The 19,878-nt window shown below is 45.4% G+C and overlaps 1 long non-coding RNA gene across 1 annotated transcript; it reads right to left on the bottom strand.

The window, feature by feature from the left end:
* Positions 1-2,179: 2,179 nt before the first annotated feature.
* LOC116075271 lies at positions 2,180-18,314 on the bottom strand. Its single transcript, XR_004112497.1, has 2 exons — positions 17,905-18,314; positions 2,180-2,354 (listed from the first exon to the last, which is right to left on the bottom strand). It is a non-coding gene; the product is annotated as an uncharacterized LOC116075271 (long non-coding RNA).
* Between the last annotated feature and the right edge of the window lie 1,564 nt (positions 18,315-19,878).

Below are 19,878 nucleotides of genomic sequence, written 5' to 3'. Positions count from 1 at the left end.
CATCTGATTCTCCACCAGTGAGTGTGTCCCATAAAAAGAACAAGCTCAGGACTTGGGGACTCAGAGTCTGGATAAGATGTGTTCCAATTGCTACAACGTTTTCCCACATGGCTGGAATTTTTTTCCTAAGACACAGAGGTCCTGTAATCTGAACCTTGCAATGGCAGTCATTTATAGTTTTATGTGAGAGCTTGGTGAATTTGGGGTAACCTGTATGCAATAACCGGGGTACTGGGAATCACACTTACACAATATTTTAACCACCTATTTTTATTATTTTTAGAATTAGGTGTATTTGTGTGTGTGTGTGTGTGTGTGTGTACATGCTTGTGTGCAGATATGTGCATGTGCAGGTACCTCAGGTTTCTAGGAGAGGGTGTCGGATCCCTTGAAGCTGGAGTTACCTGTGATTGTGGGCTGTCTGACATGGGTGCTGGGAACCAAACTTGAGTTATCTCCGATAACTGTAAGTTCTCTTAATTGCTGAGCCATTCCTTCAGCCCCACTTACATGATAGTTTAGAAGCAACTTAGCCTTCCTGTGAGGGAGGAGGGGAGGATGGCTGAGACAGCAGAAAGAGAATAATCAGGGTTCAGAGTCAGTGTGAACCAAGACTGAGCTCCACAGCCTATGACTCCCGTTGGGTTTCGCTTTCTTTACCTGTGGAATCAGATGTCAGTGCCACGTAGACAGACATGTTGAAAGGATCCGAATTCTTGAAACGCTGGATGCTGTTTTCTTCAGCTGCAGCAGCAACTGTTGTCTGTGACACTCCTCTGGACTGTAAGGAATGCTGGTATGATAATCGCAGGAAAGACCCTCGGCCACTGGAACCATGTGTGCTGCTCACTCTTTCAATTTCACATCCATGGCGGCCACCAGGGAATCCATGAAGACTCATAAAACTTTACCCACACTTTCTTTAGTCACAGTGGAGGGGAGAAATAGAAAGGGAGGAGTGGGAAGGGTAGTCTGTATACAATTCTTTCTCTTTCTACCTCCCTCCTTCCCTCCCTCTCTCTCTCTTTCTCCCTCCCTTCCTCCCTCCCTCTCTCTCTCCTCCCTCCCTCCCTCTCTGTCTTTCTCCCTCCCTCCCTCCCTCCCTCACTCTCTCCCTCACTCTCTCCCTCTCTCTCTTTCTCCCTCCCTCCCTCTCTCTCTCTCTCTCTCTCTCTCTCTCTGTTTATAAGAGAGAGAGAGAGAGAGAGATTGATATTTTGTTTTTAGAAGCTTGTTTCTTGAACAACATGGCTAGATTGTCCAAGGAATAAAAATCATGAATAGAGCTGTCTTCTGGGTTCCCCTCCAAACCACTGTCTGTATGCTCAGGCGAAAGAGTTCCAGCTTATTCACAAATTGTGTTATCTTTCCACAAGATATTCATTGTTTTGAAAATGGCGAAAACCCCAACAGCTCTGAAGCATATAATTATGCTTTCTCATTACCCAGCAGGAATGTTCCCTGGCGCTGTGATAGTGCACTTGAGGATGATTTGGAGGGAGAGAGAGAGCTCAGAGGGTAGAGCAGGAGGCAGGGAGCAGGGCAGCTGGCCCCCGTCCCTCTATTCTGTCACGTTCACTTTTTCTGCCTAAGGGTTCTCACACGTTGTTGGTAGCATTTCCACAAATCCACAGCCTAGGCAGAGTTCTGGTGTGCATTCCCAGGCCTCCTGTCTACCCCCCTCTCCCTGGTGATCAGTGTAATAAGTGATTTCAGAGTATTAAAGTGAATTCCACCACCACTGAATCATATACAGACCCAAGGCCAAGCAATGACATCAGGAACATATGTGTTAGTCTGAAGGAAAACTTGGCTTTGGAAATGAGAACAAGATCTCCGGTGGGGAAACCAGAGATACAAAGGCTAGGGAAAAACCCAAAGGGGAAGACTCCTCTATAGTTTACCTCCATTGAAGTAGCTACCTAAAAGGACCGCTGCCCTGAGACATTTGTGCAGTGCTGAAGCAGGTCTAGGAAGCTAGGATGTATGTACTGCGCCAACAAGGCAGAGACTGTGAGAGGGATGGACTCGACCAGCTGTAATTCTTGATGACTATGATTTTACAAGCCTGGAATTTCCCAAGCAAGCTTTATTTTCATTCAGAGTGGTATCCGTGAAATATTAATTCATTAATCACACATGCCTGTCCCTATATCAAACAAATGCCAAAGACGATGCATTCGAGATTTGTGTTTATCTAAGCACATTGCAACATTGGGATGTTGTATTTCTCCTTGTATTCTTCTGAAGCCATAGGACAAATTCAGATCATTTCCTAATTTGACATCACGCTTGAGCTTTATGCAGACCTCCTTGTTCCCATAGCAACGAAATCACTAAGCAGTATAAGGAGCCTGTGGAACAATATAGGAAACAAGAGGGAAACTGAATAGAAGAAAAGACAGAAGTTAAGGTCAAAATTTCTTGGGTTCTAGAAATTTTTTATTACAGTTTTATTTATCTCAATAAATTAAGCTAAACCTTGGTGCTGCTAAGTATAAATTGTGTTTGTTTTCTCAGATCCTCTCAGGATTCAGGGTCATCTTACTCCACTCTTCAGTTCTGCAGATGTCTGCCATGCTTACTGTGCATGGGCATGAATATGTGAGTTCATGCTTAAGTGTGTGCACACACATGCTGAATCCATGCTCCGGTGTGTGCACACACATGCTGAATCTATGCTCCGGTGTGTGCACACAAATGCTGACGATCTGTGCTCTCTTGTTTCAAGTCTGTTCTCCTAGTCTTTCCAAATGGCATAGCCTTATTTCCTCAGACGTACCCACACTAGGATAAGCCTAATTCTCATGTGAGTAGGTAGTAATGGAATACCGGACAACATACTCATTCACCTAGCCACACGTTTGTTGGGAGTCTAGGCTTTGAGCAAACATCCTGTGTGACAGACAGTAAGCACACTAGACAGAGGCATATGTAGTAGGTGGTTGCAGTCATTGTTATGTGGTTTATTTATGAGGAGCTCAGTGTGAAACCTTCCAGGCCCCCTGGGACTAGGAGCTCCCCTTTTGCACATTCTTAGTCCTTGGGATGCTTGATTGATAGCTTCTGTCCCTTGGTAACTGTTGAAGCGTTTGGTCCTTCACCTATTAACTTCCACTGATGAGAAAATGTGTGCTACAAATCTTGTTTTTCCACTAGCTAGACAGACAAATACAGATGCAACAGAACAGCAGCAGGTCAGCTTTCAAAGGGCGAGATGGGGAGGGTTGTATACTGGCATCTCCAAAACTGCAGGGGTGAGTCCCCTGCTGCCACGGGGCTGCACTTTCACCAACAGCCTGCCATAGGCTCTCTTCCTGGTGCCAAGCCTCAACTTCTTTGCATGACTTCTTTAATCTTGGGCCTTCAACGGCCATTGAGACTACAACCTCACAAATGGCCAATCCTAATCTCTTACAGTGCCGTGCCCAGCTGCTCGTCAAAAGGGACTTCAGCAGAGGAGTTCAAGAATCAAGTAGATAGGATGACCCGTTCTGTGGACAGTCAGCCTCTTTTCCCAGCCATCCGTGTCATTGCCCAATGGGCACATGGACAAAGTGGCCATAACAGCAGAGATGGAGATTTGTGTATGGGCTCAACAACACAGATTTCCATTCACCAAGGCTGATCTGGCCACCACTGGCACCACTCCCCAGGGTGACCAGTCAGCATACTGGTGGCACGGGGACTACATTGGACCACTACCTGTGTGGAAAGGACAACGTTTTGTTTTTACTGGAGTAGATACTTATTCTGGTTATGCATTTGTCTTTCCTTATGTAATGCTTCTGCCAAAACCACCATCTGTGGACTCACAGAATGCCTTATCTATCGTCATGGTATTCCACACAGTATTGCTTCTGACCAAGGAACTCATTTCACAGCCAGAGACGTGCAACCGTGGGCCCACGATCATATAATTCATTGCTCTTACCACGTTCCCACCATCCTGAAGGAGCTGGCCTGATAGAAAAATGGGATGGTCTTTTGAAGATGCAGTTACAGTGTCAATTAGGTGGCAACAGCATGGAGGGCTGATACAGAGTTCTTCAGAAGGCAGTATATGCTTTGAATCAGTGCCGGTACATGGTACAGTTTCCCCCATAGCCAGGATCCATGGGTCCAGGAATCAAGGGGTGGAAAAGGGAATAGTTCCACTCACCGTCACCCAGCGATCCTCTAGGAAAGTTTCTGCTTCCTATTCCCACAGCCCTAAGCTCTTCTGGCCAGGAAATTTTGGTTCCAGAAGGACAAGTGCTCCTGCCAGAGCCTAGAAGACCATCTGTGTATGCCATAGAGGGCCTTTCCTCAACTGAGGCCCAAGTGACCCAAACTATCTGGCGGAGCCCAGAAAATCATGTGTGGATCCCAGGCATTGGACACTCAGTTACTTATACTGTTGGAGTTTAGTTTTGCTTGGTTTAGATTGTGACTCTGTCCCGGTTCCTCCCTCCTGAAGAAGGTATTTAATTCAATTTTGACTTTTACAGGAGCCCACGGCTGAAAGGCCTTGAAATTTTAAAAGAGATTTTGGATTTTTAGAGGTTGGCTGTTTTAAAGAGACTGAAATGTGTTTTAATTTTAAAGATGGTGGGAGTTATAATGTTATTCATCTTTTTAATGTGATATCTCGTAAGAAAGGAAGGGTTGTGGCGTAATAGTGATGTGTTTGTGTGTCAAGTTGACAAGGGGTCAGTTGTACTGGCTGTTTTTGTGTATCAACTTGACACAAGTTAGAGTCACCAGAGAGGAGGGAGCCTCAGCTGAGGAAAGGCCTCAATGAGACCCAGCTGTAAGGCATTTTCTCAATTAGTGATTAATGGTAGAAGGCCTCAACCACTGTGGGTGGTGCCACCCCTGGGCTGGTGGTCCTGGGTTTCATAAGGAAGCAGTCTGAGCAAGCTATGAGGAGCAAGGTAGTAAGCAGCACCCCTCCATGGCCTCTGCATCAGCCCCTGCCTCCAGGTTCCTCCCCTGTGTGAGTTCCTGTCCTGACTTCCTTCGATGATGAACAGGGCTGAGGAAGCATAAGCCAAATAAATCCTTTCCTTCCCAAGTTGCTTTTTGGTCATGGTCATGCAGCAACAGAAGCCCTAACTAAGACAGGATGGATCCTGTGTTAGTCTGTGTCACTGAACATGATCGAGAGGAGTCGTCTTGAAGAGAGAAAAGTTTATTTGAGCTCACAGTTTTGGCTATTTCAGTCCGCAGTTGGTTGAACTTGTTTCTTTGGGCCAGTGATGGGGCAGCCAAAGCTATCATAGTGAGGAACACTTGCTAGAGGAAGCTTCTCACCTCAGGATAGCTGGCTAACAAAGAGACAGGAGATGGGGACAGCTCCCCTTTAGGGAACACCTTTGATGACCTCACTTCCTTCAACTGGGCCACAACTCCTAAAGGTCCCAAAGAAAGGACTCTAGCCAGCTCCCAAACATGGCTTCTCCCTAGTTCCCTCTGCCTTGCTTAAAAATAAAAATAAATAAATAAATAAAAGTTATATTATATTCCTAAAGCTAGCCCCCAAGGTCTATTTCCTTATCTGGCCAATTTCTCCTCCCAAACTGACTACCAAGGTCCAGCTATCAAAGTATTGAAGTCCAGCATTCAAAAGCCCCCTTTGGCTCACCTAATTAACACACCTAATTAAAATTAAACTCCTCATCTTAATTGTGTGTGGGGGGGGGATTACATTTATAAACTGCCCTTTGTCTGTGGGCCACTCGGTCTACTTTCTATGCAGAGGCAGTCCTTTGCCCTCGCCTTAGTTTCACTTCCCCCTTTTCCCTCGTACTCTACCTTCTGTCTTTGTCCCTTATCTCTGCCCACTGTCCCTCTGGGGCAAATAAAACTCCTTTTTGCTCAGAACTCGGTCTCAGGGTCTGTTGAGCCAACTTGAAGGTTCCCTATGGGAACTACTTACCACACTGGTGAAACCCATGGGCCCTGGCGGAACACTTAGTAAACTTTGATTTTACAACAGTAGCCAGGTCTGACAGGAGATGCAGAGCATTAAGGCTCTCAACATTAACCCTGACATCCAGAGTTTGGTCCTTGGAAGCCGAGAATGCCTGCAAGCTGTCCTTTGGCTCCCACATGTGTGTAATAGCACAGGCACATATGTGTCACAGTACAGGCACATGAGTGTCACAGCACATGCACATGTATGCTCACAGCACAGGTACATGTGTACCAGAGCACATGCACATGTGTACCATAGCACATGCATATGTGGGCAGCAGCACAAGTACATATGTGCCTATAGCACATGAACATGTGTACCACAGCACACGTACATGTATACCCACAGCACATACACATGTGTGCCACAACACATGCACACGTGAACCATAACACATCTACCTATGTGCCAACAGCACAGGGACACATGTGCCACAGCACAGGCACATGTGTATGCCACGGCATAGGCACATGATTGCCTATAGTATAGGCACATGTGTTATGACAGCACATGTACATGTATGCCACAGCTTATGCACATGTGTACCATAGCACATGCACATGTATGCCCACAACACGGGTTCATGTGTGCTCACAGAACAGACACATGTGTGCCACAGCACAGACTCATGTACATGCACACAGCACATGTACATGTGTGCCCATAGCAATTCACATGTGTGTCCACATCACATACACATACATGCCTCTACACATGCATATGTGTGCTCACAGAACAGGCATGTGTGCCATAGTACAGGCTCATGTACATGCAAACAGCACAGGAACATATGTGCCCATAGCATAGGCACATGTGTGCCACAGCACATGCATGTGTGTACCACAGCACAGGTACATGTTTGCCACAGCACATGTGTGCCACAGCACATGCACATGTGTGTCCACATTATAGACACACATATGCCCACAGCACATACACATGTCTACCATACCACATACACATGTGTGCCCATAGCACAAGCACAAGTGTTTCACAGCACATGCACATGTATGCCAGAGCACAGGCACATGTGTGCCATAGCACATGGGAAATAAATGGGTAAAAAATTAAGTGGCATGTATCTTCTGTTATTCATTAGGCAAACACCGACTTTCTTGGGCAATGTGTTCTTTTTGGTACTGCTAGAAACTGGAGCTACATCGGAACCCGTTGCCTCAACTTCTCTTGGTAGTAGGAGCTAGAAATGTTAATCCAAACCCCTCCACAAAGACTGGCACCCAAGAGAATTCTGACACCTTCCCTCAGTTCTCATGCACCAACCTGAGTGGTTCTGATTGTTAGACAGGGTGCCACTACTAGCACATTCTGGTCATGAACTCACTAAGTCTCGAACTCTTGATCTTCCTGTCTCCCCCCCAGTGCTGGGTTTTGTAGACATACACTACCATGCCTGGCTTACCTTGACAGGCTTGGGTGCTTTCAAAGAGAGGGCTCTTCCTGTGAGGATGGGCAGGTGGGTAGGATGAGCCTTTGCTGCAGGTGTGCCGGAGAACACAGGACAGGTATGGAGACAGGCTCTAGATAGGGGTTCTAGGAATCCGACTATCGGGTACCTTGCTTTGTGAGAAGGGTTTTAGCCCATGACAGCACAGTACTGATAAATGTTTGGCCTAAGTACATGGGCGAGCTGAAGACCTGCCTCGTCCAGCCTTTTCTGTGCTTCCTGCGCCTGCCCTCCAACTTGTCCTTGTGCTCCTGGTAGATATATATACACACATTTACAGGTCATGTCTCTTTTACAACTGTATTAGATGTTCAACAGAGTAAAACAGCTGCCGTGACCAACACTCTGGGTTGAGGTAGATACATAAACAGATTTTCATGTCTGTGCCTGTGTTTTATGTATAAATTTAAAAAGTTGTCCAGGAAAGATATCCATTTTGCTTTTCTTGATTATAATATAAAAAGATAATTATTCAGCCGGGCCTTTATTCCCAGAACTCAGAAGGCAGAGTCAGGTAGATCTGTGTTCAAGGCTAGCCTGGTCTACAGAGTCAAAGAGAGGGCTCTTCTTGTGAGGGTATGTACATCCAGGACACAGGGAAACTCTGTTTGGAAAAACAAAACAAAACAACGAAACAAAAAGAAAAAGAAAGAAAGAAAATATCTACTAATTTAATTGGTATTTGATTAGCACACTAAGTACAAGGTTACATAAATGAGAGTGATTACACTCTTCTAAGTTGCACGTTTTATGTTCATGGCAGAACCATTAAAGAAGAAGACACAATGTATACAGTATTTTTTCTGCATTCAGAGAAAGATTTTTTTTTTTTTCCTGTTGATATCTGAATGAGCCTTTGCCTGGAATGTTAAACCACATTTTAGACCAGAGAAAGTGACAACAGAAGTAAAAATTTCATTTAATATCTTGCTTTAGTTTTCACCACTATATCAAAATGTTTGAGACAGAGAATATAAAGGGAAGAAAGATTTATTCTGGGTCAGAGGTTTCTAGGTACAGTCAGATGGCCAGTTGCTTTGGGGCTGTGCCAAGAAGGGACATCCCTGTGGGGTGTGGTCAGGGGGACAAAGCCACTCACTTCATGCATCTAGGAAGCAAAAAGTGAGTAAAAGCCTGGGGTTCCACATTCCCTCAAGGACACACCTCCCAGTTAACCAATTCCTTCTATTAGCCCCACCCCCAAAGTGCCTTCATCTCTAGATAGCACTATAGGCTGGGGACCGGGCCTTAACGTGTCCTTTGTATGGCATTTTAAGATCTAAACCATAACAGTAGTTGACAAATAAGTAAGACACACTCCCCCACCTCACCACTGCCCCTTGACAGAGGGCCTTAATGAAGACTTGAAGCCAGGAAGGATGTTAGGCATGTTACCACAGCACATGAATGGTACTCTGATAAATATCTGACAGAAGCAGGAATGAAGGCAAGGGTTAATTTGGCTCATAATTTGGGGTGCTTACAGTCCATTTCAGCAAGGAGGGAATACTGGGGTGACTCGGTGAGTGGCAACTGAAGCTCCAGACTAGAACAAAGGGGGAAAGATGGGTCCATATAGAGTCCAGCAGCAGATCTGGTGTAAGAAACTGACGTGTGGGCAGATTTTAGTTGAGTGGAGTGAGCATTGGACCTGGATATGCATGGTGGATCTTCTCTACATTGCCTACCTCTGTCCAGCAGTCCTCTGCCTATCACTCCCCGATTCGTGCTTGAATGGGACCAAATTATTTGTCTTTCCCCACATATGATGTGTCCTTCCTCGACGGCTCAATTTTGATCATGCCATTCCCTTTGCCTAAACGCTTACTTCAGGTTTTCACGTCCACTTAGATGTGTGAATCCTTAATATCAGTTAAGGTATCCCTTCCTTTAAACCCATCTCTCCCTCCCCATCCTGCATCAGATGCTTTTGCTCTTGTGTAAGGTTGTACAATTTTGAAGCTGGGTAGTTCTTGGACTTGAACTGGGACCTCATGGATGTTGGGCAGGTGTTCTACGCTTGAGGTCCAGCTCTGGCCCTTGTGCAGGTTTTTTACTGTAGAAAATCACCTTGACAAGAGAAGGAACTCCTGTCCATGCTCCGCTCCTCAATGAGTGCCCAGGGCTGGGATTCTTGGTATCTTAGTACTCAGGTTTTTCCGATATGTGAGGATCTTTAAACCACCCCTCCTGCATCTTCTCCCTCCATTTGGTTACAACAGCCTTGCTAGCTATAGAATAAAGATGAGACCACAGAGAAGACATTGAGCCCAAATTACCAGCTTCAAGTAAGAAATGCTCCTGCAGTAGTACGAGGCCAAGGCATTTGATAGGCAGGAGCTCAGACTCCCTCACTCTGACTCAGCCTGTGGCCTGTGGGTGACTCGGTTTCTTAAACCTTGATTCAGGTAATAATGACACTCGCTGCTTTGTGAGGGGCTATTAAAGTTAGCAAACTGCGTGCCAATGCGGGGATGAAAGGGGTTAAAAACTGTAATTTGTGAGGCCTGGTAAATTGTGTCGCTTGCCATCTGTGTTGGGCTTAGAAATGAAGCAGATGATTCTTGGCCTTAACGCCATCTTCTTAGAAAACAGGAGAGCCAAGTGAGAGAAGTGAGGTGTGTCGGCTGGAGTGTGGAGGAAGAGACATCAGCAGAGGTCTGAAGCAGCCAGCTCTCCTACTTCCCTGAAGACAAATGTGGGAACATAAGAACTCTGGGCAACTTGCTGGACGGCACACTCCACTCTAGAATTTTCCAGCTTCTACTCCTGGCTGGTTGCTGAGAACACCCACAGGCCCGCTGTGTGCAGACTCCAAGGGCGTCTCCTGATCTTTGTGGCCATTCGCCCTGTGGCATCCAGGGCTAGTTCTGTCTTCAGTTGTGGTGGTTAGTGCAGGTTCTATAAATCCTCTGCCGTCTTAGCTGAAGGAGGTATTGGGTTTTTGTTTTTGTTTTTGTTTTTTTAAGTATTGATGTACAAACAATTTATCTTAAAAGCTAGACTCTAAGCTAGGGTGCTGACTTACTTTAAAACCTGTGTTGGACGCCATACTGGTGTCTGCATTCATTATTTTTGCATTGCTGTGACCAAATATTTGACAGAAGCAATCAAGGAAGGAAAGGGTTAATTTGGCTCACCGTTTGGGACTCATACAGTCCATTTCAGCAAGGAAAGAATATGAGGGTGTCTCAGGTAGTGGCAGTAGAAATGTGTGGTCCAGAGCCTTTCTGTAACTTGGACAGAAAAAGAGACTCCAGAAGTTAGCAATGAGGGCCCCCCCACTCCTTCCTCCAGCCAGGTTCTGCCTCCTGCAGATTCCACAGCCTCCAAAACAGGGTTGTAAGGTGGGAGCCCAACAACTGAAGACATGAACCTGTGTGAGAGATTTCAGATTCGAACCATAAGAACCTCAGCTAAAGTCCTCTGGGACCTGGCCATAGGCCGATGCCTTCTCTGGATGGTTTTGCTACAGGAGAGAGCTGATTTTCAAATGTCATGCCCTTTTACTTTCTCCACCTATCTGATGGGAAACAATACCTTTTAGGTGAGCAAAGCTTGGCAGAGCATTCTGGGAGGGAATAAGGGCTGGGTGGGGTGGAAATCCTCACTCCCATGGCCTGTCTTCTCATCCTGATCCTCAAAGGCCTGCTGCCAGGTCTTCTTCCTAGACCATGGGACCTTGGAGCATCCCCAAAGCATCGCCACGTGCAATAGGCTGTGACAGTGCTGTGACTTCAGAGTGACACTGGGACAGGGTTGTGAGTCCAGAGCATCCCTGTCATGGAGCTGAGTCTTCAGATCACTGTGACAAAGCTGTGACACGGGAGCATCACTGCCCTCTTTTACCTGTGCCAGACGCAATCCTAAAGTGAATTCTGCATTCGTCAAAATGCTGTCCTGGGAGAGGTTAATGACCCAGGGATGGAAATTCCAGTCTCTCGGGGAAACCAAAATGTTTCAGAGGTCCCAGGGGATGGTTGTGTCACCTGCTGTGTGCTGGAGTCTGGAACAGTGTTGGGCATGGTGATAGGACTTGGTGTGTAAAGACATGTCATAACTAAGGGGTTACCAACGCTGAGAAATCTCAACCAAGTTGGAGAGTCTCCTGCTTTGTTGAGTCGGGCAACACCTGGGCTTCAGGAATTCTGTTTGCCGAGCACTCCTGTATTCTGTTTGAGCACATTGCTAGGAGCTGATCCAGCTGCAGCTAAAGCACACAGTCATCCTTGTCTTTGTGTATGTCATTCTGACGGGAGATGTGCAAAGCAGAAGGAAACATCCCTCGCACCACTGACTGCTCTTTCCAGTCAGAGATGCACACCCCTGCATCTATGTGGGATTGGGATCTTGGTCCAATCCCCATATCAATAACTCTCTCTCTCCCTGTCAGGGGGAGCCAGCAGGGGCTAACATAAGGGAGCAGTTGGAGTTGGTTTAACTTAGATGTAGGGGTAACATTTGTAGTACTTAGCACCCCGTGTAACACAGGTGCTTGCTGGCCAATCAGATGGACACACCAAGTCCATTTCCTTTCATGGAGCTCAGGAGAAAGCCCGGAATAGCTGGGGTGGTCAGCTTTCCCGGAGGTACATGCAACCTTGACTATGGGAGGGAACGGAAGTAGCCATGGACTGACTGGGTCAGACAAGAACTTCCACACACAGAAGAGTCTAGAAAAAAGGGTGAGCTCTTGTGAGTTTTCAGCTGGAGCTCTGTTCAAGAGTTTAATTTATATATATAAAATTAACATATAATTATATATATAATTTATGTGTATAAATTATATATACACACACACACACACACGTGCGTGTGTGTGTGTGTTTTGCCATGTATGTATGTATGTTATGTATGTGTACCACGAGTTCTGACCCACCAGAGGCCAGAAAAGGGTGTCAGGTCCCCTAGTTTGGCAACTTCATGTGGTTGCTAGGAATTGAGCCCAGGTCCTCTGCAAGAACAGGTGCTCTTAGTTGCTAAGCCTTGTCTCCAGGTTTAAAGTTTGAATCTGGATTAGAACTCATAGCTACCGAGTCCTCCTATAAGATAGCTTTGAAACCAGATGACCTTAGCGATTGTCACACGTGGCACCTAGGTAGAACACCAGCTGTCAGGGCACCGGCCCCTTGAAAATGCTTTATTGGGAAGAATGCGGTGGCCCTGCCGTGAGCTTTGATGTGGCGCCCCCTTCTCCTTTGGAGCTGTTTTTGCCAGGCCATGACCTGCTTTACAGAAGAATAGCTAAGACCAGAGCCACTCCTCTCCAGGAGATGGGACACACTGTTTGGAGGAGTGGCTGTGACCCAACCATCCTAGTTGTGGTTGTCGGAGAGCTTGCACATTACTGGTCCTACAGGTTCCTAACTTGTCATCGTGGCTGGCAACATCCCCTGGCTTTTATTGAAGACTTAATTGAAGAGTGTTTGATGCCTGAATGTCTGCTGCCGCCTGACAACTTGAAAATGGGGGAAGAAAGAGCCTGAACCAAATAGCAGTATGTCCTGTGCATGCTTTCAGCCCTCCTGGCAGGAACTATCTTTTCTGTGATGTGCACAATAACTCAAGGATGGCTAAGCTGGTTAGAGGCTGCTTGGAGAGTCATGCACCCATCTAACAGGATGGAATGTCAATTGTTTGTATTCTATTGTAAGGGTCATATATAAGGAACTGCTCCACACATGGCCTCTGGTGGTGGCCCACTTTCATATCATGTGATCAGTGGTGGCCAGAAGATTTCAGGTAAGTTCATTTACAGCCATGCCAGCATACTGTGACATAGTACACAAAGAGAATTGGGCCAGTTTAGTTTTGCCTCCTGAGATTATGGTCCAGGAACTATCGAGAGTCTGGGAGAGAACAAGTGGGTGCAGTGACTGTACAATCATTGGGTGGAGTCAGAGAGCGGGCACTTAAGTGCATTTGTGGCAGTCCAGGATGTGGGAAAGGAAACAGGATTGCTTCACCCAACTCTTATTAACGAGCATCTACTATGTGTCAGTCACTCATCTGGGTGGGAGGGTTGTGCTAGTGAGCAAAGCTGAGCAAAAGTCTTATCCTCATAGAGTTCCAGGGGAAATTGGAAATAGGAACTGAGTGCTAGGGATAGTTAGAATCAACACAGGGAGCACTGGAGTTGCTGGTGCAAGGCTCTGGGCTCCATCTCAAGCAACACACACCCAATATAAGAGAAACGCTGAGGGAGGACGTAGTCAGCATGCCCAAAGCTCAGGCGTCTGGCTGCTAACAGACAAAGAGAAGTCATTATGATTTTTTTTTACTAAGTTTAAACTTTTTTCATAATAAAAAATTTAGAGGGGGCTGGAGAGAGGGCTCAGCAGTTAAGAGCACTGACTGCTCTTGCGGAGGTCCTGAGTTCAAATCCCAGCAACCACATGGCGGCTCACAACCACCTGTAATGAGATCTGATGCCCTCTTCTGGGGTGTCTGAAGACAGCTATGGTGTGCTTACATATAATAATAATAATAAAAAATAAATCTTAAAAATAAAAAATTTAAAAAGGGACCGGGAAGTTGTGGAGGAAGGATGTGGTCATGGGGCCTTTAGAATATTTTGAGCAAAGAAGGGAAATTGACTGGACAGGGAATTCTGCTCACCTCGGAGCTGTGGGTGTGAGGATCAACTACTTTCCTGGAGGTCTATGGAGGTCCTGGGGATAGATTTGTTACAGTTTCTGGTTTTAGACAAAACTACGAATCCTTATTTTATTGTTGTTCCCCTGTGTATTCCCACAACAAATTGCCTTTCAGCTATCGTTAGGGCTCCTTGTCCTTCATGTAGGAATGATTTATGGCAACAGCTGCTCTTTCATACCTTCAGCTGGAACTCTCGGGGATCAGGCAAGGTGTGCAACATGAAAATTCTGGGAGTGGTGCAGTCTCCTTGTGATTTCATAAAGCCCTTCGGTGACCTAAGAATTCTCATTTTATTTGGAAAGCCTAGGACAAAAAGTATACTTGGATCAAGAGCAAATGAAGGTGTATGTATGTATGTGTGTGTGTATGTATGTGTATGTATGTATGTATATGTATGTATGTATGTGTGTGTATGCATGTGTGTATATGTATGTATGTATGTGTGCATGTGTGTATGTATGCATGTGTGTATGTATATGTATGTACGCATGTGTATGTATGTATGTATATGTGTGTATATACATATGTATGCATGTGTATATGTATATATGCATGTATGTGTGTATGTATGTATGTATGTGCATGTATGTGTGTGTATGTATATATGTATGTGTGTATATGTGTGTATGTGTGTATGCATGTATGTGTGTATGTATGTGTGTATGTATGTGTGTGCGTGTATGTATGTGTGTATGTATGTGTGTGCGTGTATGTATGTGTATATGTATGTGTGTGTATGTATATGTGTGTATGTATCTGTATGTGTGTGTATGTATATATGTATGTGTGTATGTATGTATGTGTATGTGCATATATGTGTATATGTATGTATGTGTGTGTTATGTGTGTGTATGTATACATTATTTATTTATTTTAAAATACATTATTGGAAATTAAGAAATTACAATAGTAGCAGTTGGAGAGATGGCTCAGTGGTTAAGAATGTTTACTGTTCTTATGAGAGCAGTCTCTCGGCACCCACACTAGGTGGCTCATACCACTTATGACTCTTCCTTTTGGTCCCATGGGCACCTGCATTCATGTTCAGATACAGACATACAAATATACATAATCAAAAAATTGTTGAAAGAAAACAAAGACACTGTGCTCCTTGAGTATGGAAAGATGGATTCTTCCCTAGAAGTTAGCGGGTACACCTGACCAAAGATGGCCGCCACTAATGTGAAGTGTTCGTAGTTTTTAACTGTAGTATGTTCCATGGATCGAACACTTCCACTTTTCCCTTAAGGTCCTATATAACTTGGCATTTTTCATGTCAATGAAGTTGAAGAAATGTTATCTAAAAATAGAATTGAATCTGTCCCTGAAGCCTGTCCCATCTCGACCATAAAACTTCCATTCTTTCATCAGGCTTTGCCCACAAATAACTCCAAGGAAGCCAAAAGTCACACTTACGGGTGTGCTGCAGGTGCCCACGTGACCTCGTCATAGTAGAATGTCATAGAACCAGTTTGTCAGAAAGCACCTTAAGCTCTTACTGACGAATGAGCAAGTATGAACTGGAGGTCTTCTAACAACATTATTCTGCCTGTAGATTCCTTTTGAAACACTTAAGCCAAACACTACATTTACTTTTTCCAAGTAAATGTTTTCCTGAGGAAGGGAAATTTGGAGAAGAAATGTTGGTTTCTTATACTTTGTAGGATGAAGTATTGAAACATCGAGACTAATTAGCATGCACGCAGTGTTCGCATACACTGCTCCGTGGCTTCGTGTTTATAGCTCGTTATCATCCAACATCTATAAACTATCCCTCCCCCGTGAACTTGGCCAATTTCATCAGTCCTGTTTTACAGAAAACCCTGGAGGAGGCGGAGAAGGTGGTTTTGGATGCTATAACGCAGATCAGACTGTTGTAGCGATATTTGGAACCGGCACACACACTGGTCAGGACTGATGCCTTCAGAGCGGCAATGTGTTTTGAGTTGAGACTCACCCCAAAGCCACAGGATCAAGCCTTTTTGTATAGCTTTGGGAAAACTGCAGGATGGTCCCTGAAGTTAGGGCTCCCAATAGTCATTCTTTCAGGTATGGGGGACCATCATCTAGAAAGGCTCTTGGAGAGTACGCATCTGATTCTGCAGGAAACACAGCTTCTGCTTACATGACCTAAGCACAGAGACAATTCTGGCTGAAATGTGGCGGTGTAGCTATCTTTCTTTCCACCCAAGACTCAGAAATCAGATTCATCCCCGTGACCACCATGAAGAGAAAAACAAGGAAAACTTAGGTACCTCTTGAGAGCGGCCAAAGCTCCTCCTGAGAAGCAAGCTACTTCACAAAGAGTTATCAGCTAACAATATTCTAAAAAATACCTGATACTTTATTAGTATGCTTAAAGAAAAGTTAATTTGTTCCCATCAAAGCCACCCAAAGCCAAAGCTTTCTGTGGGGCTGTGGGGCTAGTCTCTACAGATGGATGGTAGCGAATATTTTCTTTCTATTGAACATCTTACTTCTTCAGGTGGGTGCTGAAGCACAAAGAGCGGATGTGGTTAACGTAATCTATGTCCTTGCATGGCAGGTAGCTTCCCCCTGCTCCGTGCCCCTCAGCGTGATGGCTAGGTTTTTTGTTTGTTTGTTTGTTTTTTGTCAACTTTACACAAGCTAGAGCAGTAGTTCTCAACCGTCCTAATGTTGTGACCCCTCATGTTGTGGTGACCATCAACCATAAAGTTAGTTTCGTTGCTACTTCATAATTGTAATTTTGCTACTATTCTGAATAGTAATACAAGCATCTATGTTTTCCGATGGTCTTAGGAAACCCCTGTTAAAGTGTTTCAACCCCAGGGTGTTCCGAACCACAGGTTGAGAACCACTGAGCTAGAGTCATCTGAGAAGAAAGAATCTAGATTGAGAAACTACTTCAGCCAGATTGATTGACGTGGGAAGGTCCAGCCCACTATGGGTGGTGCTATGCCTAGGCAGGCGATCCTTGGTTGTAAAAGAAAGCAGGCTGAGCAAGTCATGGGGAGCAAGGCTGCATTCTCCACAGGCTCCTGTGTCGAGTCCGCCTCGACCAGCAAGAAAGACGGGACCCACGAGCTCTTCTTTTAGCAGTTTATTCAGGAACCTTCAACAAACTTCTAACCCCCAGGGCAACACCCTCGGCCCTTAAGAACTCCCAAGCTTAGCCAATCCCAATGGGCCACACGGCAAAAGCGGATAGGTCACCAAATGCGGAAGCAACCAAGGGCAGCAAGCTTAGCCAATTAAGGGCTTGTTTACGAGACTGCTCGCTCTCGGGATGGCAGAAGCCAGCGCTGTCTCAGGGCATGGTTCAAGCGGCTCTCCACACTCCTGCTTCAGGTTCTGCCTCCAGTTTCCTGCCCCGGCTTCCTTAATGCTAGATTTCGGGTAGAAGGATCAGATGAAATAAACCCTTTCCTCTCCAAATTGCTTTTGGTCATGGTGTTTTAGGACAGCAATAGAAGCTTTAAGACATAGGTACTCCCCTGCTGTCCCCTGAGCCTTTCACGCATTGAGCTGGCAGAATATGGAAGAGAACACAAAGCCTATAAGGCCAGATGTCACTTCTATTTGTTTTCCCTTAGTAAGACTGAGCCACATAGGAGTATGCAAAACTGGGAAATATGAACCCTGGCTAGTCAGCCAACTCTTAGCAAGAATGTCACATTGCAAAAGAGGGGATGAAAATGCTGACGAAATGGGTATCTCTCATCTCTGCCACTTCCTGTAGTAACGAAATTAATGAACACAGACTATTTCCCATGGTGCTCTTAAGCTTGGCACTGCTTTAGAAAGTACCTGATTTGCGCAATTCCCTTTCTCGTCAAATTACCTGTGGCAGTTGTAGAGCAAGGACCCGTATCACACAGCTATTGTGTGCAAGTCATGCCTGACTTGTGTGGAGGGCTGGGTGGGATTCTATTTGCCAAAAATCCCAATGAACTTCAAGGAGAGGCAATCGAGGAGCTGAATGGGAACCTTCCAGGCAGTAACACGAATGGGGACTGAGCAGCTGTGAGAGAGGCCGAACCCTGTAGGTCTACAGTTTCTGTCAGCAGGGAAGGCTGTCTGTCTGGGATCAGAATGGAGAGATATAATGGAGGACAGTGAAGCTGGCATTATTGGATCTTGCTACTACTTCAAACCAAACCTCTACATTGTATACAATGTATACACATGATTTCCTATGTTACCGTGTTCTTTTATATGACTGTTTACCCAGGAAATTCCTCAGGAGATAAAACTTAGAGCTAACATCATTGTTCATTACAGAAACAATCCCCCCCAAACTATCCTTTAAAAATTGTATCAGAGCCGGCGGTGGTGGCACATGCCTTTAATCCCAGCACTTGGGAGGCAGAGGCAGGCAGATTTCTGAGTTCGAGGCCAGCCTGGTCTACAGAGTGAGTTCCAGGACAGCCAGGGCTGTACAGAGAAATCCTGTCTCGAAACAACAACAACAACAACAAAAACCCAAACAATAACAACAACAACAACAACAAAGAAATAGTATCAGACAACAGTTTAGGTCTTAAGAGTCTTGGAAACCCTTGACTTAAAGCCATGCTTTGTTTTATCCAGCAATCCTAAACGACGATGTTATTATCCATAATCAGTTTTGAGCATGCTTCCGAATTGAAAGACTATTTATCAAGTCTCCATAACTGTTTTTTTTTCTCATGACCCATATCTTCCGTGCTATCAAGTCCTTGTTTACTGCCATGAAAAACTAGGCTCTAGGGCTGGTGAGATAGCTCAGTGGGTAAGAGCACTGATTGCTCTCCTGAAGGTGCTGAGTTCGAATCCCAGCAACCACATGATGGCTCACAACCACCCGTAATGAGATCTGACACCCTCTTCTGGTGCATCTGAAGACAGCTACAGTGAATGAATTACGCCAGAGCGGCAGAGGTCCTGAGTTCAATTCCCAGCAGCCACATACATGATAGCTCATGGCCATCTGTACAGCTACAGTGTACTCATACTCAAATAAATAAAATAATCTTAAAAAAAAAAAGAAAAGAAAAACTAGGCTCTCAGCTGTTAGCAGGCTGTTGGTGGGATATTTTGTGCAGCCAGAGTCCCACTGAATCTCTTAGCTCAGAGGACGTGTGCCAACCTCTAAAGGGAAGGAAAACTAATACTTCTATAAATAATGCAATAAAAATCTTACTCTAGTGACAAAGTGGGCTCCACTGGCTACTGAGAGGCATCCAGGTAACCCCACTGGTCTCGTTCTTTGGCTAAAACAAGAGATTGTTAACATTGGTGGGGGACCGGTTCAACCTTCAGTGATTCTGAGAAAGAGTAGAACTCAGCAGAACATAACCAAGTGACTCAATGTAACCGAAGGATAGCAGGGACCCAGAGTCTCACAGAAACGACCTTGAGGATAGACAGCAACAGAAGCTAGAGGTCAACCGTGGCCACCCTGGGGCACTCCAGACATGAGCAACATTGCGTAGGCAGTAGTGATGACCTCATGAGTGAACTCTCATGCTTAGGTCCCAGTTGCTTATCTCTGTAAGCTTCAAGCATGCTCACACATGCTTTTGCTGAGAGGAGTGGCATCAGAGATTCCATGACCTTAAGAATCAAGTGTCTTCACTCCAGACGACTGAGCAGCTAGAGGGAGGCAGTTATGAAGTAGGTTCAGGTGCAGCAGAAAACCTGCGCAGTTGGGATGGAAAAGAACCAGAAGAAAGAGGCTGCTGTCTTGCTCATACACCGAGACTCTCAGGCCTCCAGGATCCTCCTGTGGTAGGTAGGTCAGTAGGTCACAGACTGATATCTAATTTGGGATGGG

This window comes from Mastomys coucha, unplaced genomic scaffold (assembly GCF_008632895.1).
Source record: "Mastomys coucha isolate ucsf_1 unplaced genomic scaffold, UCSF_Mcou_1 pScaffold3, whole genome shotgun sequence".
Lineage (NCBI taxonomy): Eukaryota > Metazoa > Chordata > Mammalia > Rodentia > Muridae > Mastomys > Mastomys coucha.
The sequence above is the reverse complement of the archived record's forward strand: the minus strand, read 5'-3'. Positions and strand labels throughout refer to the sequence as shown.